The sequence below is a fragment of the Rhopalosiphum maidis genome, chromosome 3 (assembly GCF_003676215.2).
Source record: "Rhopalosiphum maidis isolate BTI-1 chromosome 3, ASM367621v3, whole genome shotgun sequence".
Lineage (NCBI taxonomy): Eukaryota > Metazoa > Arthropoda > Insecta > Hemiptera > Aphididae > Rhopalosiphum > Rhopalosiphum maidis.
In genome coordinates this window covers 57412076-57439901 of record NC_040879.1, presented here as the reverse complement: position 1 = coordinate 57439901, position 27826 = coordinate 57412076, and the positions used below count along the sequence as shown (strand labels likewise).

General features: G+C 31.0%; 1 protein-coding gene across 2 annotated transcripts in view; it reads right to left on the bottom strand.

Annotated features, from left to right (window-relative positions):
• LOC113558815 (zeta-sarcoglycan) overlaps nt 1–27233 on the bottom strand; it is a 129324-nt gene extending 102091 nt beyond the window's left edge. Inside the window, exon 1 of one of the 2 annotated variants that reach the window (XM_026964369.1) lies at nt 27105–27233. The gene's annotated coding sequence lies outside the window, so the exon portion shown is untranslated. Of the gene's footprint in view, nt 1–26979 lie in introns of both variants that reach the window. The other variant, XM_026964368.1, reaches the window with a different exon arrangement.
• Between the last annotated feature and the right edge of the window lie 593 nt (nt 27234–27826).

Genomic DNA, 27826 nt, shown 5'->3' with positions numbered 1-27826 from the left:
TTTTGCGTTCGTATTTAAGTAAATGGCCTATTGCTCGACATACAGAACTTGAATACGTTATCTGTAAGGAGTGTACATTAATAAATTAACGTATTAAAACATTAATTGTACTTGTAAAATACGTATAAACAATACACACGACTATACGATAAATGAAAATAACATAAAAATCCATAGTCGTATTACGATTGAGTGAAAAAAAAAACTATGTATTTCGGCTGAAAAACACTCGTACACCCAGCCCCAGTGCCGGTCATCATAGTTACGAATACATCTCCGGCACACCACCCCCCCTACCACCTAAAATAGGTATAGGTAATATGGTGGGCCGCGGGGTGCACGAACTGTTAAATTTTCGACAGAGTTATTATATTATACGCGCGGTCTAATAACTATTCCGCCGCATAATGTTATTATCACTGCAACGATATTTACTTCCATACGCGTGAGTACGTGTGTATGCGCGTGTGTGCGTGTGTGTGCGCGCCACTACTCGATGGTGTTTTGCAATTTTTTTTTTCACCCCCACCATTACCACGTCCGCGTCGCGGGTGGTCGGAATGTTTGATTAAAAATAATAAAAATAAAAAATACCACGACCGGCGAAACGGTTACACTACCACTACGGCGGACGGGTCGGGCGTGTAACTCAGCTCGCCGTCGCTGCCCGACGATAAAACGCGCGTTCGTGTTATTGCGCCGTACGGTATACGGACCATTGAATTCCTCGCCTTCCGTGAATCGGACCGGCTGACACCTCCGATCCACTCGTTTCCTGCATTTATATGCACCGATTTTTTTTTTTTTTTTTTTTTCCTGTACGCAAGACGACTTATTAATATTATTATACGTCGATTACGGGAAAGTCCGTTTTCACTCGGAAAAAATAAATCGGAATAATGTTCATATCGTTATTGTTACTATTATACATTAATTATTATACGACGTGTTAAAATTATTATTCAGGACGTCTCGCGCCATATGTATGGATGCTGTGATTTACGAGGCCTTGCATATTGTCGACGAATTAAAAAGTTATAGTTAAGTTATTTTTACTGTAACAATTTAACTTGACTAGATAATTTTGAATATTAGTTAATAGTGTAACTTAATTGTTTTTTTTTTTTTTTTTTTTTGTTTCAATAATGATGAACATTTTCAATACTGTATAATCACTCTATATTTTTGAATTAGTAAACAATAACTGAGAAAAATAAAACAATAATTAACTTTCCTTATTTAACTGGTTTGTATATAATAAAAGTAACTATATGACAATAAAATATTAAAAAAATATCAGCGGACTCGCTTCTATTAACGTGATTTCAATCGTCGTACTTCGTCATTGAAAAAGTCACCGTAAAGGATGTGCTAAATAATTATAAATCATTGTGTACAAATAACGGTTTGCAAATAAGACGGAATAATCAGCAATATCAGCGTGACAGCTTATATTTTATGATATTTATGATAATATTATTAATGTTCCCGGTAAGTTGAACAATTCACTTTTTTACCATAGCAATTTTTATCATTGCATAATATACAACATACAAGTGATACCGAAGTATTAACGTTAAGCTTCATTTACTTTGATGAAAATTTTTTCAACCTACAGAATAAACAATAAATAAATAAATTATTAATATTAAGTATAAAATGTATATAACCAATCTGGTGTAAAATATGCTTGTAAATAAAAGCTGGTGCCATCTCCGGTCAAATACATGTTTAATATATGCAAAGATTAATCAATAAATCTAAATTTAATTTAGTAAATCCTTAGCAAATCGTATTACAGATTTTCGGTCATTGCTTTTCTCTGCTATTATATACTGTAGTTCTTATATTCACTCTAAACAGTCTAAACGCCATAAATATACTATTGATTATTACACGAATAATGTTCGCTATTGAAATGTATCGAAAATGGTTAAATTTAAAATTGTTACCATACAACAGCGTGTGTGCAATAATGTATTAAAATTAAAAAAAAAAAAAAAAAAATGTTGAAAACACATTTACCGACTTACCGTGTATAATGTCTTAAATAATTACAAAATTCTTTTCGTATATCCGGTACACAGCACCGTATTATAATCATATCATATATTATATGGCCTGCAGCTGGTATAATAATATGGCAAATACATATAATAACGCTTGTATATATATATATATATATATACACCATGTTTTCCTACATAATATTATATAATATTATCGTTGTGTTTTAGCAGTAGTAATTATTACCATACAGTCTGTGTGTGTGTGTTTTTTAAGAGCACGTAACACTATAATCCACTGAATGTTTTTCCTATAGACGGCATGGCGAGTGCCATCCCTCCAGCCATTACACGTCCCTACCAAAAACGGTACAAATATTATTCACTTACACGATCACAAGACGTGTCTACTCCTCGTTAAGCGATAATATAATACATTTAAGACAAACACAAACATAATATATTATTATAATAGCACACGCGGCGCGTAACACGGGCGAACATCGCCGTGCGTGTTTCTACGTATATACGGCAGTATCGTAAATAATTTTATCGCAACATCTGGAGACGATGATTATATTATTATGTGTATATATCTATTATAATATATGCGCGGATCTGTTTTTAAACTAAATTTTCAAAATTAATTGTTATTAGAGACCCGCAAAATAATAATTATTATTTCTACCGTGTTAGCCGTGACAATATAGGCCGTTACACGGGAACAGCTAATAATGACACATTTTTTTTTGTCGATCTCTTGGGGATACGTTTCAAACGGAGAGAGAGAAATCTATAGTTTTTAAAGTGGAGTTGTTTTTTTTTTTTTTTTTCGATAAACACTTTTTCATAGCACGTGTTTCACACACGTAACATATGCACTTGATCGAAAGTTCTACATGGGCTGTGTAAATCAAATTTGATATACATTTTTTAACTGCACAAGATCAAAACGATTCGTAATAAATTCGTTTCGAGGAGTAGGTATTATTTATTTTTAAATTTGAACAAGCTTAATGTGTATACCTCTCTGGTGTATATTATTATCAATGACAACTATTTTTTCATCAATTTAAGCATAGAAAACTGTTTTGTTTTTAAATCGTCAACAATCGTTTACAATTACAAAACATAAAGATGTCATTATCGTTTAAAGTTTTGATTAACAAACAATATACAATTCAAATAGTAAAATTTAAAAAGTATAGTGAAAATTCACAAATATTTACATCTAGAGAGTAGAGAGTCTTACATACCGGCCATTGCCATATAACATGTTTTAAATTCAATTTGAAATGTTATATTCAGTTTATAATATTATACATTCATAATTTTGCATATGACTCACAATATACAATAATTTAAATTAATTATGAGTTATAGCTAATAAAAAATACCTATAGTATAATGATAGAATATTTTATTATAATACAATCCGTATTATTTCGGAAAATAGAGTATAAATTTAATTTTCAGTACAAAATACAAAACAAAACATATATATTATATCGCTATAGTGCGCTCTAATAACATATCAAACCAGACATTTTAAAATATGGTCCTTAATAGTATAATTAAAATTCAAAAAATCGAATTTTAAATAAATGCATAATATCTTCAGCACCATTATACAAATATAAATTTATTTTACAATGATTCCGAAATTTGTTTTAAATTCAAACAGTACACGAATCGCAGAGCACGCGCGTTTCAAAATCCAATTTCCTTGTAGACAGTAATGCGTTATGTGGACAATTTAAAATGCAATTATATTTTTCATTTTCTCGATCGCAACGGCATTAAAAAATAAAGAAGAAATACAACCGTTTCACGCTGTAATAATAACAATAAGAGGATCAACTATTGTTTTCGATTTTTTCGCATGAAGAGAAGAAGGAGAGAGCATTAAAATGTGAACGAATGGAAAAATATTTCGAATATTTCCGAGGGGGAAAACAACGTTCGTTCATTCATCGTCATTATACCTATACACCGCCGGCTTATTTGTTGCCGCGGCTAAGTCTAAGATCTGTACACTTTCACCGCCGTTCCCGGATAACCCTGTGCACTTTTAGCCTTAAGGACTTACAACCGCAGTACACGACATACACGACTAGTGGTGTAGATGGCGGCGGCGGAGAAGGGGCATGCTATTTAATTTGTTATCGTGACTGTTCTACGAACCAAAATCACACAACTTGTTGATCACATAATGGTTTATGCGTGTAGTATAATATTAAATGTTTATGAAATTCACAAATAACATTTGACTTGTCGACATTTTTGCACACGGTGGTGGACATAAACGTCAACAAAACAGTGAGTTACCTCACATACATAATAAACGTTGTTTAAAAACAGTGTAACCATCGTAATAGTTCAATTAATTTAATAATATTTTAAATGTAATTCAGTTTCATCGAGTTATTTTAATATTTTAGTAATTTAATACAACTATTAATTAGGTAGGTATTGTAAGTAAGTTTATTCGTAGGCTTGTACTTTGATTAAACAGATAATTCATAATATACAAAACGATAACAAGGAAAATATATACTATTGCCGTTGCAATAAGTCCGATTTTAAATTAAAACTACAATAAAAATGAGAAAACTGAATAAATAATAATATCATTTATTTTTGAAAATCGAAAAAATTATAAATTCAGAGACGGCGTCTTGTATAGGCAATTTAAGGCCATTCGCGCGCTTTAAAATAGTACTGACTGCATTAATAATATTATAAAATTAATTCATTTCATACCGTAGTACATGGTATTATTACCTTACCATCTAACTATATAACCACAACCCGTGGACTACAGGGTAGTTATAACTTTACGTGAATACGACCGAAGTAACTATTTTAATAATACAACCATCGTGTACACTGTATTGTATTTACCGTGTTATTAGTGATACTATTTTGTCTTAGTCACATGCAGTTCAATAGTACGCATTTTAATATAAAAACATTATTAATTTTAATTTGACATTGAAATAGTATTTTAAATCAAAGTAAGTGTTGTCTTATCAGTCTAAAACAGCGGACCTCAATAGGATTTTAGAAAGGGCCAAATGTAATTTTTGAAAATTATTCGCGGGTCACATACATTTTTGACAATTAATAATTAAAAATGTAGAAATGTACAACTGTTTACTAAATTTAGTGGAAGAGTTTAAAATGAGACAAGATATTTTTTAGATCAATACAAGTGTGGAAAATAGAAAGATAAAATAAATAAAATAATACGATAAGATAAAAAGCGACGTTCATTTTATTCGCTGATTATAGAATTTTGGAATTTAGAATGTACAATTTAATTTTAGCGCGGGCCGCGTATTTGGTGCCGCTGGTCTATTATGTATGGTTTCATACAAAATGTGTGTATTTTAACAAATTTAAATCATTTTAATACCCATAAAAAGTAATTTTGGGAAAAAAACATTTGAAACACATTTAAGGTAAGTCCCACGAGTCACAATAATTATACTATCGTATGGAATTACCAAAGTCATTAGATGTCTCAGCAACTTTAATGATAAACGACTATTTTTCATATGTATAGACTAATTATAGTGATGATACTCTATATAATAATAATACATGACAATACAAATAATAAAATGTTATTTGATTGTGTTTACCACAGAAAACGTAATAATAAACCCAAAGATAAATATGTAAAAATATAATAAATAATGAAACAAAAATGATTATCGAAAATAGAACGAGATATATTTCGATATAAGGCAAGAATGAAAAAGTAAAAAATGTTTGTTACTGTAATTGCCTATTGATTTGTAATTTAATCGTTGTTTGAAATCGTACTCAGTATATTTTAAGATGGAAAAATTGCAGTTTGAGTGTATTACTAAGTATAAAAATTATCATACACATCAACACTCATGAGTCATAAACAACTGAAATATTAAATTATCGTAACCCCCCCCCCCCAACCCATCAAGAGAACAGATATTGCAATTTTCTTACGTTTCTCATATATTTTATCAAAACTCTACTAATTTTAATATGAAAACAGACTACACAAACATTTCAACTGCTGAACGAACATTTTGGTGTACTTTGGTATACGGGTGAACGGCGTCTTCTGCTTAAACGATTAAACACATTATAATATAAATAATATTATTACAATTTCGCATAATAAATATTATAATGTTTGTATTGTTTTTATTATTATTATTATTTCATAGCGAGTATCGCACATTGAGCGCGCCGTGTAATCGCGATAACACGATGTTATGATAATAACATATACGCGTGACGGCAGATAGCTTCCGGCAAATATTCAGTACGATACATAATAACATAATCGTGCAGTATATGGTACAAACGATATAATAATAATAATTTAATGCGGGCTCGGGCTGTGTAGCAAATAGAAAGTGTGACGGGGAAAGACAAATACCTGGAAGACACGCGAATCGGTATTTATTGCCGCTCGGGAAATCTATTTAAATATATTATTATTATACACCGTCGAGGCGATGACAATGACGACCGATACTGATGAAGAGTCGACACGACACTCGGCTGTGCGCTAAATCCCGTCAATCGCAATCAGATATAATGCGTAACTGGATATGATATGTACCGTAAATATTATAACGTTCATCATTTCAAAAACTAAAACGTATCCGCTCAACGATTTACAGCGGAAAATGGTAACGATAGTATTCGAAAATAGAAGTTGGAAACGTCACAAGACACTATGTATTTAATATTATATTGTCGTTTAAAAATCTGAGTATTTATCAATATGGTGTATACACTTAAGGACTTGAGTAAACTTAAATTTTTTTAATGAAAAAAGTCGGCATGTATTAGCTATGCATATTAGCGTATATTCTCTTAAACTTACAATACTCGTGTCTGTCAGCAAAGATACACATCTTCTGAGCAACGCAGTAGATACGTTTGTATAATAATATGTCTTACATAGGTTCTTAAAATATTTTTTAGCAAAGGATTAAGGGACTGTAAATAAAATAAATGATTATCAGAAATTCAATAATGATTGGACGCGGATAAGAAATGACAAATTATTGAGAATATTAATAATGTTTAACAGATTTGTGTGTCATACCATCGTCTATAAAATCCAAGACTTAGATTTCAAGTAATAACTGCGTGACTTAGGTCAAGAGTATAGTTTAATTAATCATCAATTGTATTTTGTTACATAATTTTATCATTGGCATCATTACAGTGGTAGTTATTTAATAAATATACTACGTATTTGTTCGACGAATCTCACGTGGTCAGATAGGTATTATTTTTGTGAAAACATTTTTGATCTTTTTTTTTCGATTATTTCAGTGGACCGGTCCCTTAGCGCCACGCTAATAACAATAATAATAATACCCTAACGCGTTTGACTACCGCGCCATTTTCTTAATCCTTTCCATTATTTTGAATTAGCCATGACCACTATGAAACGTTATAGAATCACTAGAGGTTTGCAACTCCCCTTAGGTTAGGTAGGGCGAGTTCTATTACACTATTTTATTGTATAAAATAGATAACGCGGCAGTGGTATCCTCCTCACGACAAACCACTTTCGCTAAAAGTGCAATTCCACGACGTTAGTATTTCTTTTATTTCTCCCTTTCTCTCTTACTCGCTCTATTTTTCCATCACGGTAATTCAATAATTCGATAATATAATTTGATCTCTTATATTAATTATAAATGTATGTAAATTAATATTTATAAATATTGTATCGTCCATAAACATGTGTTCATAAGTCAAAATATGCTTAAGAAAATATAAAATATATCCGATTGAAACCCGAGAATCCCAAAAAATACGAGTATGTGACCCAAGAAAATATTTCCCTTAAAATACCTACCATCTAATTTTTCTAATTCAATCGCCATGAAAGGTTGTTTTCAAGTGTGGAAGAATGTTCATCCCCATAAATATAAGTGTTTATAAATTGTTTTCAATACACGAAGAAGACGAGAATTAACTAATCAAAAAGTTTTTTTTTTTATTTTTGTACATAACAAATAAGTTAATTAAGTAGGTATTTAAAAAATGCAATATTACGATTAGGTCAGGCTTTTTCCAGTTAATTAAAAAAAAATATATGTATTAAGTTAATATCGTATTTGTACAATGTCATTACAAATTCATTGGTGTGTTATAAGTGTAATTAAAACTAATTTATTTATTTAACATTTTTATTCCTTATCTGAACATTGTATATAAGTACAAGTTAAATACGAACAAAATGTAATTTCTGAATTTTAACATTTAGTTGCCACAAACCTGTATTTAAATGTCTAAAGTTTCGTGTTTTCTGTAATCTCTGAGATTCTAAAAATCTTACACCTGTAGTGTGCAATAACTCACATAAAAATAAAACTTAATCAGTAGGATTTATTTAAAAAAAAATATTTTAAAGTCGCACAATCGCAATTAAACGTGTGAACAAGTAATAATTTTTTTAAAAAAAATTGATTTTTACTGTGTTAAGTTAATATTAATTCTCCGTCTTAACGTGTAACTCTTTGGATCTGAAAAGAAAATCGTTCGTTAACAATCACCTAATTAATAGTTTAACGTTCTCGATGTTGACTTTCAACTTAATTAACTAGAGTTGTTATGAACTTGGCAACACGTTTATAGTGCTGCATGTGCAATTGATACAGAGTTTGATATACCTGTAAAATAATCTAAAAATATAAATCGTGCAACGGATTAACAGTAAAACTATGCGGTTGTACATTGGGCGAAAACTCGTTCTGTACACATACGAATAATATGTATAGTATTATAATACAATATAATACGCCACTACTATATATGACACTTGATTGCGGGCCTGCACCGGATTATACACGTGTATTATACGCGGTGTTAACCCTAATTCACTAGCCGCCGCCGACTTTCAATTACACGTTCTCTCTCTCTCTCTCTCTCGCGCACACACATACACACACATACACACACACACACACACACGCACGCACGCACTTTACCGTCTGTTGAAACTTAATTACGCACATTATCATATTATGACACGTTATACGTATAGCCATACATACGCTAGCGACACATTGCGGAGCACACCACTGTGTTTAAGTAATATAATAATACATACATATTACATTATACTAACACATTTATACCTACTCGTGTAGTCTGCGCATTTATACTATTATAGTATAACACCTAATAGGTATAGTCTATACTCTATAGTCATGTATGCGTGATACTGAAAAGGTGGGAAATTTAACGAAAAAATCAACTGCGGTAGTTGAGTGGACATTGAGAACACGTTAAGCTATATATTTATATTCAAAAATAATAAGTTCAACTTAAAAAAACTTAAAGCGAGTTCATGTGAAGAATAACGTCAGCGCAATTACTTAGCTCAGTTAATTGTAAGTTTTTTCGTTTTTTTTTTTTTAATATTCCCTGGATCACTTATAGTGATTGTACAACTTTCAGTATTTTTTCAAAAAAATATTTTTCGTTTTAAGTACACCACATACAGTGCCATATTTAAAGAAAAACAAATGGGACAATAATTGCACTGGGCCCACTCAAAAGAGGGGTCCACCGAATTCAGGCATATCAAATTAATTGTATACCTTTTTATTATACTTTGGGAAAACAAAATAGATATGGATTTTATTTGGAGGGCTATTAAGTATAATGGCTTTTTCCCGAAAACGATGGCCTTAAAGCTGAAATTAAATTTTAATTAAAACACTAAACATTTAGTTTGATATATAAGTGTAAAAAATAATACTAATTTTTATTTTAAAAAAACATTGACTTTTAAATTTGTTTACTTACTTTACTAATTTGTTAACTTGAAGAAATATTAAGCATTAATTAGACACATTTAAAGTATAGTGTTATTGAATACTAAATAATCATATTTTTGACAATAAAATATTATTGTATGATCCAACTACTCGTGTATAAACAGCTAATTACATTATAACATTGATTTAAAAATATATTTTGCATGAATTTTATTTTGACGTTAAAAAAAATAGAAATGAATAATTTGGGGCCCAAAATTGTAAATTCTACCGGACCCATGATTTACCAAATCAATGTTGGTCCAAATTATAGCTTTAATGATTTAAGCAAAAACTTACATGTTCATATAAACTTAAAATATTGTAGGAATATAATATTATTATTTATTTTTATACAGAACAATTGTTTTACGTGATAAGATAGAAAAATAATTCTTGTTTGAATTGACGGGAATTTTTAAAAATATAAAAAAATTCAATGGAAAAGTGAAAACGATCTAAAAAGATCTAAAAATTAAAAAAAAAATGCGAATTCAAAGTCTCAAAATTTAATTCTCTGTTCCCAGTTTCATAATTAATTGTACAATTAGCTATTTAGATGTTGAATTTTCAATCGAATCATTAGTCCTATTTATAGTCAATAATATCGTATTTTTCATAATTTCGTGCATGTATATTATATCCATCGATGTGTATGTGTGTGTGTGTGTGTGTGCTTGAATCATATATATTATGTTTACGATTGTATTATAACAGCATACACAATCGTTATAATGGCGAAAAAAAAAATTGTAAAACATTTTCAATGAATTTTTTATTACTTTTATTTCGTCCCACGTTGGTAAATAAATCAAATTGTAATCAATTTATATTTAACACGCACACACTGCAATAAAAAATGTCCATCGTCGAGTACCGAAAAATATAATAATTACATCAGACTAATGTAGAGACACGCGCGTCACTTTAATCAGTATTACCGCTGAATGCTACGCATAGTACAACACCTAAATGTTATTATATTTGACGCCGGTCTGCGGATGTTTCGAATAACTCAACCGGTGCAGCAACGAGTGGTGATAGTCGACTACTAGTGGTACACTTCGGTATATACACACACACATACACACACACACACACACCTATATACGTTATACAGCGATGATCATTGTTATCACTGCTGACGGTTTTATACATATATATATATATATTATATACCACATACCACGACTACACTCGTGCACACGTACAATAGTAGATAATATAAGATATATGATACGTGCAACGACTATACACATGACAATAATACGTATATAGTAATGTGTATATACACGAACACAATACACCGCGATGACTGTCTATGTATATAACATATATATATATATATCACAACTCTGTACGACTACAAATATATATATATATTAATATTTACTCGTGTATGTGTGGAATACGCGCGCGATTACCACTCCGCGTCATATGTACTATGAGCTTACGGGTTGGCGGGAATACGTGTAGTATTTAGTGGGACGATGCTGCAGGTGTGTACCGCCTCTACTCGTATTACGATATCAGCGTGTTATTAGCGGTGTACGTACACGTTTAGGGCACGCGGCGTGCCGTGATCGGCTCGCATACGAGCACAGCACACGGTTTTGTTTGTCAAACATATAACTACCGCGGGCAACGTTGATATGCGCTGTCCACCGAAATCCCCGAGATCTAATATAAAACGTCTTTTAAAAAAAATATATTCGTCCACATACTAAGAACATCCGAAACCAAACCATTGGGTTGTACCCATTCGTTTAAACTGAGAACAGACGGTCGCGATGTTTAGTAGAATATTGGAGTTTGAAGCTTTTTTCTTGGGTTGGGAGGGGGGTCGTGGGCGGACACGGGTACATCGTGTAAAAGTATAAAACCCGAATTGTTTTTCATAATATGAACTGTAGGTACACAAGTGTGTAATATAATGATTATTATTACGGTACCAATAATAGGTTTGATTACTCTCACACCGCTTTTAATAAAAATTACATTTCAAATCCCCTCACAAAAATTAACAAAACAATGTAAGTAAAAAAATATATATTTACATAATATTGTTTTAATATAAGAAATATTTAATATAGTCAACTAAACAACAAAAATAACTCCCAATGGCCACCCCGGCCATCTCTGAGTACGACCCTAAAATTCAACACATAACATTATCCAGAAAAAGCCAAAATATAATTTGATATATGCACATGTTTGTACATTTATCAAAACGGGAAAAGTTTTTTTCTCCGTTACGAAATTTCACTTCGCGCGCTAACGTATTTTATAATTCACACAAAAAAGTCACTCAGCGAGCAACGCTGAAAAAGTTAAAAGTTATTTATACATTAGGTCATCGATGTCCATCGTTTACATAACCTTTTCTTCCCATTGTTAAAACACATCAATTAAGAATTAAAAATGAATGACCATCAACCAATCAGTTTTAATTAGGTTCTCGTGAATCGATAAGATCACTCTATTATTTATTTTATCCAAAACAACCAACAATATTGATCAACAAAATATTGTAACAACTCAAAAACAAAAATTAGTTAACAATAAAATATACGAACGACAACCTGTTATTAAAAAACCGAACAATCGAAAAACTAAAATGTACTTTTCTAGAACTTCATTTACTCGTGTCACACACAAAAACCCTAACAGACTTCCTGGAAAAAGTGTCACACTTTTTTGCTCGTCGTAGTAATGTTGTTGTATTACAATGATATGAATTTTTAATCTCGGCTTTTTAACTCATATGAATAGCTTATTTTGCCAAAACATAATCATTACTATTCTCGGTACATTGTCTATACTCAGTCTATAGTATATGTTTCATAAAATATTTTCAAATAACTGTTGTAATATATTATATACGCATTACGTGCAATTGTAAGTGTTGAACAATTGAAAAGGTAAAGCTAAATCAAAAAAATTAATTTTAGTTAGTCTATCGACTTCCTAGTTAGTTAATACTCTAAATTCGCTACTATTAACTAAACAGATGAAAGTATCTATTGCAACAACTTCGGTTTATTTCGTTTAATATGAAAAATAATACGTTAATCTAATCGTGTTATTAAGTTTATTATGCTGATTTATAACTAAAATTAAGATTAATTGCAGTTAATTATTTATTTTTCGTGACGCTGTATACAGTGATTTTAAATTAAAACAAACGAATCGCATGCATACAACAATATTATTTGACATGAACGTATCACGGCTAATAGGTTGTAAGTATATACAACAAGAAGGAATAGTTTAAGATGTTTTTTAACAATTCATTTAGATATAATTTAAAAATTTTAATAAAATTTTAATTTTAAATGTCGATAGAATGACGCGCGATCGCTAAATAATAATAATATTATCAGGAACGACTCGGGCGATAAATACAAATAAATCGATTAGTTGTATTCCTCCATATCGCAGACTTTAACTTTTAAAGTGAAACGGATCGTCTATTATTATAATATTATTAACTTATAATTCAACGTCGTTAACGCAGATTTTCCTCAACTTGGCTCGAGTTAATTTTTTTTTCATCGTATCGTGCAGCCAGCCGCGAGGAGACGCGTGCGGCAGAGGCGTTACGCGACAGAGATTACTCGCAACCGCTCTCTCTGCTCAACACCTATACCTATCTCGCGCGTTCTCGCATATACGCACACGTTTTGTTGTCCGGCAGATCTCGAGGGCAATTCCAACACGCTCCTTCTCCGTCTGCCCGTTTCCCCTCACCCCGCCGACCGTTTCGCTAATATACGTTTAATGCCACACCACATCACCACCACTCGCCCTCGAAGCACTCGCCGTCCGTTCGCCTTCGCGCGATAATACATAATACACACCGCCGCCGCCGTCTCCGGTCGATCCCTTTAAATTGACTTTCCTCCTACACTGTTTCACGCGCGATGGGCCGTCTGCGAACACCGGTGGTCTAATCGAATTTCACGAGCAATTAACCGATATCGCGCGCGCGTCCTCCCCCCTCAGCGCCGATTTCGTTAGTCGTCCGTCTCGCCCCGGTCGAACGCGCCCACATTTATACACTATACCCTCGCGCGTACCACACGAATGTACGTTTACAGGTACTACACGCGTATTATATACGTACAGTGAGCCGATCTCGTTTTGCCGCACTAGCGCCGACCCGCAATCATGTGTTTAGTTTTGTTTTTTTTTTCGTTTGTTCCTTTTTGCCCGACGATACAAAGTGCATAGAGACTGCAACAATAGTGCAGCTAACGCTGTACCGACTTTTGAATAATTTACTATTATTCAATCGACACGCCGTGATCCAACACGCGCGATCGCCCCGTTTTATCCTTAAACGTTATGCGTGTTATTATCGTTTGAGCCGGTATGAGGAACGGTTTCGTGTGTCTTGTTAATCGATATCCAAACGAGTTTCTTATTTGTTATGTCCAAATACATTCACAGTTTTTTGTAAGTTATGTCCCCGATTTAGAGGCTCATGCCGAATTGAAAAGAGAAAAGTACAGATTTTTCACATTTGAATCAAAATGCATAATATTATATACGTTCTTATACGGTATATTTATTTGAAAAAAAAAATACGTAAATCATATTTATCTAATAAAAATCTGACGTTACAAAGCTTTAAACAAATTATATTTTTTATAAAAACCTAAACAAATTTCATAAATATTGTTTTTAGGCTATGGTATACTGAAATTTTAATTAAAATATATAAAACATTATAGTCTATCGAAGTATTAAGTGCTGAATTTCTAAATTATAGAGGAATCAAAATGACGTAAACAAATAAAACTTAATTTCTAAATTAAACATAAAACATTTCTATATAAAATTACACTCACCCAAACATACTATGTTTCAAATATATCAACAATTAAACTAAGTACCTGATAACTCCGTTAAACGTTTAAAGATACGACAGTACCAACAATCCTTAAACATAATTACCCAACCAAAAATTAAAACATTATTAATATCTTTTATAACCTGTAAGAAAAATTCATTATTCATTCGATATTCTCATTTACAGTAATTTTTGCTTGCAATTACTCTTATAATACTGATAGTGTCATTTTTATTAAATATATATGATTTTTTTTTTATATGCTTCTATCAAATGTACTCATCCTTTGAATAAATGTATTGTCAGTTAAAATAAAAAAGTATAACTGATTTTTATTTTTTAACAAATTTGATTTCTACTTTATTTTTAGCATTTAGTTAAAAATAAAAAAAATAACTTTATAGTGATAAAATCGTTCTACATTAACTTAACCAATCGAGTTAAAATGTTAAGTAATTTGACTAGCCATTGTACCCACGAGAGCCTAATATAATATAATATAATATATATAGTATATACATATCGTTAGCCGGTCGTACTTAAGAGGACAAACTCACCCCATGTGTAAAAATAATGTTATAGGATTTTTATTATTTAACAACAAACAATTATTTACAATAATATACACACCTTTTTGAGCGACGCACACTCGCACATATTATTACGTATATACTCGCAATGTGCGTTCGTGTGTATAGTCGAATGCGGCAATCGACGCTCCAGTTACAAATCGTCAGAATTCTTTTTTTCCCTTTAAATAATGCCCCTCACCCACCACCACTATTTGTGTTGTTCTCCCGTAGTCATGTCGTCCTCTCTTCGAGTTTTTTGTAGCAGGAAAATAGCGGATACGACGTCTGTTGCCGCCGGTTCCACTGCCGTTAAAACTCGCCAACCGTCGCTACGTCCGGTACAATACAGCGGCCGGTATGTCCGATCGGGGACTTGATATAATATTATACTAGCCATGGTGGACTTTTCTCCTCGGTCAAACCTAGCCATCGTGACTATATTGCGTCCAACTCTAACATCGAATTATTGAACAATGTGATTCAGTCAGACCTAACCTGACAAACTATTTCATAGCTTAACGGCCTCGAATCGTTTTCAACCTTTTTCCATTGGAAGAGTGTATAATTTTCTTAAATATTATATTATATCCGCCGTTTTTTAGTTTTGATTTGGATTGTCCTGTTTTTCCCTGGAAATTTAGACTTAAAAGTCAATTTTGAAAGTATTTAAAAACTTTATACGTCATTGTTGGTTAGAAGAAATATGGCAATTAAAATACAGTCTAAAGATGTCGATCTTGTTATTTAATAATATTTTATTTAATTTCACACGGATAGATAAAAAAAAGGTTGAAAATTAATTTTTTTATTAAATATATGTGCGATTACATATCACATTTTTATGTCCACTATCCAATAGCAAAATCCTATTAAAAATTCAAGAGCATTCAGTTAAAATCATTTATATTATCTTAAATGTTAGACACACAATATTATATTGTCCACAAACATCAATAATATCAACGCTACCACTGTTGTAATTTATAGTACAGTCCTTAGAAACAAAAGGTTGCTATCTCATAGTATCGAATTGTTCAGAACAGCAATCATAAACTACAAATTATAATATCCTCTTTTGTGATTAATGATTTTTAATTATTATCAAATCAAAACTAATCGTGTGTCGCGTTACCTATCTTTATTTATGACAAAATTTAACGTTAAAATGTCAGTGAATAATCAAAAGGTTCTACAAATGTTCTATTGGTTGTTATTATTTTATTTTTTTCTAGTAGAACTTTTTTATTCCTAATCTAATTAGTAATTAAAAAATAGATATTCTGGTTATCAAAATGTAGTTAAACAAAAAAAAAGATACGTCCGGTTTTCAAAAACTTAAAACCTAAATATTTACTATGGTATTATTATCCATAGAATTAATCTTTTTGTTAATAATCAATTCACAATTAATTAAGTACTATTTTATGATAATTATAGACAAAATTAATGAATATAAAACATTTAGTACTATTTTTTTATCAACAATTAATTGTATTGTGTTAATAGAACCTAATGGTACTATAGTTATTAACCAAAAACTTATATTTAAATCACTATTAAGTAAATTATAAATTACCGTATTAAATTTAGCGTCTTTTAGTTTTTGATAAAACTGTAAATAATGGAAATAGATACGATTTGGTTGTAAACACACGCAACACACTTTTTCGTAGTTGCAAGAAAATCGTTTTTGAAAGAGAAGTTAAACCTTTAAAAATATTAGTCGTTCAGAAATTGTATTGAAATTCTGATTATACGATGATGAATTTTAAGAACATCAAAACACTGCAGAAAAAGTTATCCGACCGCATCGTACACATAAATATTTAACGTCACGGTCGCCGCGTGACTTTTTAGCGTACCGCAAATATTATACAGTATAACCGCGGAGTAGGTATTTACCACTCGCGACGACGATGTACACAATAGTAGCTCAAAAGACGAGTCTTTCGTAGAGGTTACGGCAGGAGCAACAGAAGTTGTGCGAAGACGATTGTCTGAATATTTTAGACGTTTTTTTCCGTAACAAGAAGACCGATGGAAAAGTTTTCTCGACCCGATTGCAGATGCTGTAAAAACGTTTGTTGTACCCGCCGACCCGACTCGGGACCGTGACGATACGCCGAAATCGCTTTGCTCACGACGTCCGTTCCTCGTTTGTATATACATGTGCATTACATATATATACATATACTATATCAGTCGACCGTTGACGAGCGGTGGCGGTAAAACAATGACGCGATATTATAGCATATATATATATATATACATATACATAAAATAATGTATAAAACAATCTGCAGACACACTCACGAACAAGTTTTCGGTTGTAATTAAATATTATTTTGCGATACACGTCCACCCTCTTCTCCGTTTCACCCCCCTACAATCACAATCTCCAAGAGTTTCACAAGCAGACCGTCGTTCAACGCCAACTGCTTTGGCGGAGATGAACATTGCGTGGCCCCGAGTTATATTTATTTATTATTATTTTCTGTATTTATTATGATGTACTTTATCCTTTAAGTTAAGCATGGTAAAGATAGAACGCTACACACTATCGTCCTAATTTAGGATTCCTAAATGTGTATATAGCTGTTGAGCATAATATATATAAAGAATTTTTAATTTAAAGAAATCAGTTAAGTCAGTAATGCTAATTTCAAATGTATTGCGAATATTTTCAATATAATATAAGACTTATGGTCAATGGACCATAGAAGATGCTCTTGCTATGATTCATAAAAACAAAAATATCATAAAAGCGCTTCAATTTTGTTCAAAATTTTAAATACCTATTTTATTTAGTAACTATAATTTATAATAAATAATAATAATAATAATAATAAATAATAAATAATAATAATAATAAATTAAAACAATTTTAAAAAATTGGTTTAGTCCTAAATGAATGGAAATAATAAATGTCGTTTCAAAAATACAGCAATTTGTGAAATGTAGCAGTAGTTTTCACATTTTTTATAAACATAGGTGGCTGTAGTAAAATTCAATAAAATAAATACACTAGTCGTTGGTATTTTTTGCAATTATTTTAAATTTTTAATCGATACTTTTTCTACGTACTCCAAAATAGTTAACTGTATTTCATTATCAATTATAAAATTAAGTGAAATAAAATTAAAAATAATTCCATCATTTCAAATTAATTAATTTAAACGCCAATGCGTTAGGTTATAATTCATAAATGTGCAAAACGATTTAAAAATTTGATCACATTATTTAGTATCTACAACCCAACAAAATTTAACCTTTATTAATAGTTATTTTTTTCCTTATAGTTAGCATTATTTCAATTTTCTAAATCTAAAAATATATTCTACTCTAATATATCATACTATGACTACAGTAACTGACATTTATGATGTTTATAAGCAGGTATTGATTAAATGGACCAATAGGGTCTGTTATTAAACAAATTTTACACAAACCACCAAGATATTAACTTAAAATAATTTTTTTGTATATTTTTTATTATTAAACAGTTCATATTATCTATATCTATTACTTATGCAACATGAATAAACTGAGAAATAACATATTTGTTAAATTATAGTTAATTGAATCGTATAAAACAATAAAAATGAATCACTTGACATAAGTACGGAATTACACACTAACACACTAAATACAGATTAAATTTATAATATACATAATATACAGTCGAATCACGATAACTCGTAAAATATGACAACTCTTATTTTTTTTATACCCCTAGAAATACAAATCATATACAAATTAATATAAATTCGAGTTAGATATCTCAAAGTGAATTTGTATCTCGCTTCAACTTCGAGTTATCACGACTTGACTGTATATCAATGTATGTCATAATAAATTACACAACTCGAGTTGTTATCGTCTATCAGTACAAATCGTTTTATTTTTTCAACGCGTAAAGTCGAAATCTCAAAAGGAATCACGTCTTTGTCTTGCTTCCTGCTCCTCTCTCTGCCCGGGGGCCAGGACGAACAAAAATATAATGTTGCGTTTTTTATTATTATATATAATAATATATAGTTGAACGCCTTATTGTGTGTAATGCAACAGTATCTATTTGTATGTCTGTCGTCAATACGCGAAATGCATTTATAAGAGTCACAGCAGTATTATTATTACGATGCAGGATAGTCTTATAGCATAATATGGACGGTGATTGTAGCGTATTGTACAGCAAGACATGTTCCGATCAATTTAATATTTCCCGAGGAAGTGTCGGACTGTCGTCGATGATTTTTTTTTTTTTACGGCACAGCTACTTTAATATTTCCCGCATACTGCAGTTGCACACGTCAACGGTGGGAATGGTGCACCATGAGACCGATGGTTGAAAACTAAATGTATACAACACAGGGATAATCGATTAAAAAGGCCTCGTTTTATAACTGCATTTTTTTTTAATTACATTTTTTTTCACTACTATACTACAAAACAATAAATGTGAAATTTAACATCACAGTACTATGCCGATACGACATTTAATTAATTAAATAAAATTTCATTTTAGAAAAACCGAACATATGCAGGTATGTATAAATATCATACGAAAAATAAGATATTATAAAACGCAGTATTGTTCCGATTCTCTGTTAATAAATATACTGTGAAAAAATTACTGACATCACGACGACAATATTATAATATAAATATTAAATTTAAAAATATAACAGTATTATTGTATATGGCTTGAAGCTGGTTTTACAAATTACATTACAAAATTAGAATGCTCTAATTTACTTTCAAGTTTACATAAAATAAAAATATTTGTTGAAAATGAAACGAAAAAAAAAATTAGAACGTATTTCCAAAAGTAATTTGTTGAATAAAAAATTAGAAGATTAATATAATTTAATAAGACTTAAAACTTGACTGTTCTATCATACTAAATACGATAGAACACGTATATACTTTTTCGTTATGTACGTTGATTGAGGACTGTATTACAACTGTCGTGCATTGTTTCGTGGATTTTATTCTGCAGTTATTTTTGAAACTTGTACGGCGAAATTAGAAATTGCAACCCTTTTCGCAAACAACCCTCAAAAATCTCTCGTCTCTGCGCCCGTCACAGCGCGCGAAAAAAAGAAATATCCATTTACCGTTTTGTTTTTATATATTATGTATAAACGCCGCTACATCGAGTTGTATACGATTGCAATAACGACGACGACGACGACGACGACGACAATATTCGAACCGTGTAATCCCGAATATTTACTGTATTATTATATTATTATTATTATTATTATTATTATTATTATTATTATTATTATTATTATTCAGCTACTGCCTACTGCAGTTATCCCAGCCGCTATTCTATCGTTTATAATATACATACCCATTACATAGGTATGCGCATATATTATATACACTGTTAATTCGCGTCCAACACGGAATTTAATAAATTCAGCTATGCGTTTGGTTGGGTTTTTATTTTATTTTTTTTAAACAGAAACGCCGCGAGAAAATTTATTTTATATTATTTCATCATAACAAATACCATGTGACGTCTGTGCCCACACACACACATGATAATGTAGATGACTAAAATATACACATTATAATATTATTACTATCGATACACGCCACGTACTTCAAAAACAAGGCTATACGCGCGATAATTTTTTTTTCAATTTTATTCCTGTGCGTGTGATTCGGTGTCATCAACAGCTTTTTATAATTCACTAAACTTGTGTAAATATACTTCGTGTTCTGCATAGCATGTTTAATAAGGGCGTGCTAAATAGGAGAAATTATCATATTAATTTATAAATAATTTATTGGTTAATATATTTTAGAAGCTGTCTCTGTGTAGAGAATGAAATAATTTAAACATTTGTTGAAAATCTGAAGTATCTAGATACGGTTATTCGTTTTTGTGTTATAACAATAATAATAAATTCGAATATGTTAAAAACTGGTTTTGCTTAAAAATGTCCGTTTTTCTAAGTTATTATTTTTGTATATTTTCAAATTATTTAAAAAGCATTTTGAATTTTTTATATCCGACCACACCAACCCCAAATAACAACAAAATTCACTTTTTTTTATCAGATATTGAGGTTGACAATTAAAACATTTATATTTAATATAAAAAAATTTTCAAAATCATAAGCCATAAGAAAAAAGAGATGGAGAGTAGGTCACTGGTCTCTATAATGGATGTGTTACATTTGAATGGAATGACAGGTATCATTGTACACGAAAAACGATTCTGAACGGAGATGATTTGTCAGTCAATGATAATTTGTAAGATATATTATATTATTATTACCTATATTTAAATTGTAATATATCATTATTTTACATGATTTTGATAAAAATGTTCATTTCATACGCTCGTAACATATTTTCTATATTGACGTTGGAATTTTTTTTACAGTTACTTGAAGGAAAACTCATGGATAACCTTGTACTGGATTTCTTAACCTTAGGTATAAATCACAAAAATTTTATAAATTTTCAATTTTAAAATTCCTTGCTAATTTTCGCGATTTTGATATATTTCGTAAATTTTTGAACTTTAAATGCTTATAAACACAAATTATGACTAACGATTTTTGATTTTTTTTTACTACGATAAGTACAACTTATAATAAACCTTGTATTAAATTTTAAAGATTTTTTGAATTCTTTGCAAATTTTTTTATCGGCATTTCAAAAAAAAAAACTTAGAAAAGTAGAAAATTTCAATTGACTATAAATATTTTGAAAATTTAATCGTAAATAGATAACGTTAACATTCAGTGAAAATTTCAAGTATTTACAATGATTCGTTTATGAGTTACAGCAAAATCAAAAAATCGATTTTGTCAAAAAGTGATTATGCGTAAAAATTTGCGTTTTTCCGTTATTTTTTTAGGGTTTTTCCCGACGCTTTTGAAAACTACTGGAAATTTTTTACTTTTGATCCCCCAAAGTACCAACTAGATGAATTTTCCTTTTTAAAGAGGGGCTGAAGTCAAAAATCGAAGCATTATTACTACTCCAAAACGTGATAACAGACACAAAAAAAAAAACACACATCTTTGTAAAATCAATACATTCATCACTCCGTTCAAAATCTAAAAGATCATTTTTAAAATCACCCCCCCTACAAAGCATATTCTTATAATATTTAGCTTACGCTTATTTAATATATTCCACTGGACCAGCTTTTTTAATTTACAGTTATAGGTTTTTAAAACAGGCGTAACTAATTATTATAAAAGAAATTCCGTGAGCTACGCCGATAAATTATGCAAACCGATCAGGAAGATAAATTTATTATTATTATATATTATAATATTACATTTTGTTATAATGCGTGAACTTGTAAATTAAATGTAAATAATATATATATATATAGGTTTATTTATAATAATAATTACTGGCTATTATAATATCATAGTTTACTAGTTGTACATTAAGTTTTACAGTTTTTTAATTATAATAAAATGTATTTTAATTTTGAAAAATTGCATAGATGTGTTTAAAATGATTTAGAAATCGTTCATAATTTCAAATGTATGAATTACATACATCTTGCGATTATAATAATATTATACGATACGTTCCGCGTTCTATTGTTGTACGCTGCGTTGTGAACTACCTACTTAAAGAAGAATTCCTCACTACCGCTATACATATTTTCTCACAGAGAGTAAGATTATCTATATATATATATATATATATACACATATATAGTACTCGTCATCGCATCATCAACCGGAATACTCGTCTTCTTACAACTCCCCGCCGTCGTCGCTTTTCCTGCACAGCTAAGTAGACGGGATTAGATGGAAACAACAACAAGAACCAAGACGACGACGATAAACGAATGAATAATAAATGCGCTTCTTGATTCCTCGCAGGGCCCCGATCGCCGACTAGAGAATCGAGGGATTTATAATATATGTGTGTGTGTGTGTGTGTGTGTCTTGTGTTAAATGCTCCACGAAGGAAAATCGGAGGATGGGAGAGGTATATTGGTGAACAGATATAGGATAAAGGGGTGATGGTGGTGGGTGAGGGCAGCAGGTACACAACTGTTTGGGTTGTGCTCCACTATCACGCGCTCGTTTAGGGGTAAGACGGAAAACGATCCGACGACGACGATGAAGACCTTGTTTGCCATCGACGACGTCTTTAATCGGCTTATATATATTATACTTGTCGTCTGTGGAGAAAGAGGAGAAATTTGATATACCTTGGACCCGGCTGGGTCTGCGCTAGTAATTTTGGACGTCGTTTTTATTCGCTTCTCTGACTAGTAACTACACAACACCATCTATTATAGTATTAAGTAATATTCGAATTGGTATATATAATAATGTTATAGCACTATGATGACACTGGTAATGTAATTATATAGTTCACATTCGAAATGTCCTATAATAATATATCATCATCATCATAAGCATGCCAAGCAAAAGTTTTGGTTTATTTTGGACAACCTATTTTCCATTACGTAAATTCAAAATTTTACAAATAGCAGTCATGCACGCTTAAACGCAAATCGAACGAGCAATGAGCATAATTTTCAATTATAAACCATAACTTTGAAACATGTATATATTTACTTAAAACGTCGTATAAATCGTAAATATCGTTTATTTTATATTGGTTTCAATGAAATATCACAATACTACCAACAATATTGTAATGTTGTATTATACTATGAAAATTGTATGTGACCATTCTTTAGATTTAAAAACATTGAATATACGGCACATCCGATTTTCATGAAACCATTTTGTTTAATTTATTGTAATTTTACTTAAAATTACCACCGATTTTTTTTCATTATTATGACAAAACCTTCAAAGAAATATTAACCACTTTCATTTAAAACCGACTTATTTAAAATCAAATATCTTATACATCATAATATTATTGAATACATAGAGATACGAGTACTCTGCGTATCATTTAACTTTATTTTCAGTCAAAACAATTTACTCAATATTACGTTATATTAAGAAAATATAAAAATATCACGGTACATTTAATTTTATAGACTATATATTGGTATACAATCATTTAGGTAGTTAATAAAAAATGTAAAATAATGTTAAACTATCATTTTGGTAATTTATTTTTATTTATTTGTTTAATTACTTATTACATTGTAATACCTACTTACATTTATTTTATTGAACATATGAGAATGAAGTCAAGTGATGTAAATTCTAATATTCCATTCGATATTCAAAATAATATTACATGCTTCTAAAAATATAAAATTTAAGTAATCCACGACGGCTTAATAATTGATTAAAATTAAGTGAAACACTGATACTAAGCAAATAGAAAAACGATTATTTTTCTTAATCTATAAGATGATCCGATACGTCATAACAACGTCATTTTTATTGAATAGGTTAACTGATTATGACGTTGTTTATTATTTTATACAAACAAATCACAATTTATAGTAATGTATATACATCCAGTTTGATTGTATAAATAAATTGATACTAGAATCAATATTAGCTGTATTATGCGAAAATCGGCTAATATCATAAAAGAGGGAGTTAATGTAATAACTTAAAATTGTGAATCATTTGTTTTTTTCTATTGAATAGCTAATCTCTTGAAAATTTGAAAACTACCTTGTATTTAAAAATTAAATTAATTGTTTTTTTAATAGAAACCTAAAAATTTAAAATTAATAAAGTTGCCCTTGTGTTTTATTATTTTAGCAATTTAAAATAAACATAAATCCTCCTTACTATAGGAATTCTATCAATTATTTCAAAATTTGAATAATGTGATTCTTCTCATTGTTTGTATGCTACTACATGACTAGCTACTTTTGTCTAAATATTTAATTGAGGACAATGACGTGTTGCTCTTATTGAAAATCATTAATATTTAATTTAAATTGCGGCGTTGGAATACAAATATTGACAGCATTCCACTTGATTTTGATATATTTATTTATTTATTATTTTTTTTTTTTTTGTAAAGGTAAAATACGACCCTGTGCCCTTTGTATAACGCATAAACTATATTATGTTTACCAAAATTAATTAAAATGTATTTTAATAAAATTATGAAGTGGTGTTTTTGTGTTTTCTACTGCATGTAAAACGTAGTGTAAAATAAATTTCACATACTATGATTAGGAAAATGCTGTAGAAGAAAACAAATATTTTACAAACATTAAAAAAAATCTAATACACCTTTTTTTTGTGATATCTACCACACTTGATAAAATATAAGTCAGTGAAAATTTCTTTTAAAAACATTTTTTTTTTATTATTAATCACTAATTACTATAACATTTTTAATAAAAAAAGATTATACTTTAAATATTAATAAGAAATTTTATATTTTATTTTTATAATGTCAAAAAAAAGCAATCATAGGTATAGTAGTTAACAATGGCTGATTATAATTTATTATGTTATTTAGAATATATTTGGAGTAATAATTGAACTTAAAACCCTATCCGTGTTAAAATCTGTCTTGTTATATACAAATAATGATATATTTTTTTCTAATATATCAAACCGATAAAGAATTTTTGAATAAAATGTAACAAAATCGATAGTTTAAAGCAATTACATCTTTTTATTATATTCGCCGCTGATAATTATTTTTTAATATTATAAGTAATGTATAATTTTAACATAATTGTAATATTTGTTTGATCTTTTAAAAAATTACTATTAGAGATAAAAACAAAAGGTTTTTATTTAATTTTTAACGACTATCTGTTATTTGTTAACTTTAAGGAAGGGATTATAGATATTAACAATTAAAAATCCTCGTAACTTAAAATGAATTGGAATTAGACATTGTCAGCAGTCAAAACTGTAATTATTAATTTATTGTAAATCCAATGACCGCTACGCAGTATCACATATAATACGTAGATACGGATAAATTAACTAGTAAAAGCAACACGAAGGTCTTGTAAATCAGCTCTTTTTCAAGGGGCAGGTAATTTGTAAACATGATAAAATAATTTAGTGTTATCGCGAGTTATTTCCACGTTCAAAGTGTATCGTTGTTTTATACGAATTGACGTGTGTCCGTAATTTTCTTTTTTTTTACTATCACATTATAGCCTAATTACATAATATAGGAAGTATTATGACTGCGTTTCATCTAATGGCTACCAACGATTGATTTTGTCGTTGACTACCGTGTACGAAACCGCGTTATATTAGAACAAATAACACGCCACTGTTGTAAACGAAAATATTAAAGCATGTTATATATTAGTAATATGACAATATTTTAATAATACGGTTTTTGTACGGCGAGAGACATAAGTATACGACCGAGCGGCGGTCGGAGTTATGTACCAACACGCAAGTATTTTAATATGCGTGCCACAAAATAACTTTCGCGGTGTGCAGACGAATATTTGTATATAAAACAATAAAAATAACAAATATATATATATATATGTATGATACGACGACGATGGCGCAATTTTCTCGTCACCTATACGAGTGCAAGGCATCCCGAGACACCGTCACGAAATACTTACTAATTGGTATAGCTAATTTCAAAAAAAAAAAAATAAAAAAGCGCCAGCGACTCTGACCGCGAAAACGAACGTATTTTAATTAACTACTGCGTTTCCGGTAAACCGACGGGAAAATCGTATCGTCTCGTGACGGCGCGTGTAGAATTATATGTACAAACATTTATAAATACTGCGTATATTATTATTATATCGTCATTACCTCTGTCTCGGCGTAGCACACGATTTTTCAATCGATATATTATACACTGCTATGGTGGCAGTATCGCCGTCGCGTACTATCGTTGTGGTTACTATTATTATTATGACATCGTATTATTGTTGTACCTGTGCACAGATAAATTATTATTTTCGGCGGCGTGCGCGGCGGAATTGACGGCCGAGGATCGCTGCGGCGGTGAGACGACTGCTCCTGAGGACCGCGAGAGTGATGGTGTTGCCGGATGCCGTTTCAGCCGCCGACTGCCGCCGTCGTCGTCGCCGCCGCCGCGTCGTGACGGTCATGTGCGGTGGCGGTGGTGACCGTGTCGCCGACGTGCATGCTCGGCCGGCCGCCGAATCGCCGAAAACGCCAGCGCACGCCAAAAGACGATTGCGACCGCCTCCCGTCGTCGACGACGCCCACCGCGGGCGTCGGAGTTTTCCGCGAACACACGCCGCACGCACACACGGACACCCATCGCCACCCCCCCGAAACTCGCTCCCGCCACCTACACCCCCACCCCCTCCACGCACATCCACACCCACGGGTCGGCGACAGTCCGTTCGAAGACGGGGCCGCGATTACACTACGTTTTAGATATATTATCATCACATGTTATATTATACGATATATTGTTGTGTTCATTACGTAACGTCATAATATTTTGTTATGTAAGCGCGCGGCGTATATTGACACGCGTTCGGATATATTGATGTGGCTGCGGGAAATGGGGCACCGGGTTGTCGGAACGAATATGCGAATGATTAGAGCAGATGCACGACGGCGTGCCCGAGTTTCCGGCGTCCCGGTAAGCGCAAATTCGATTTTTGTTTTTCGTGCAATTGTT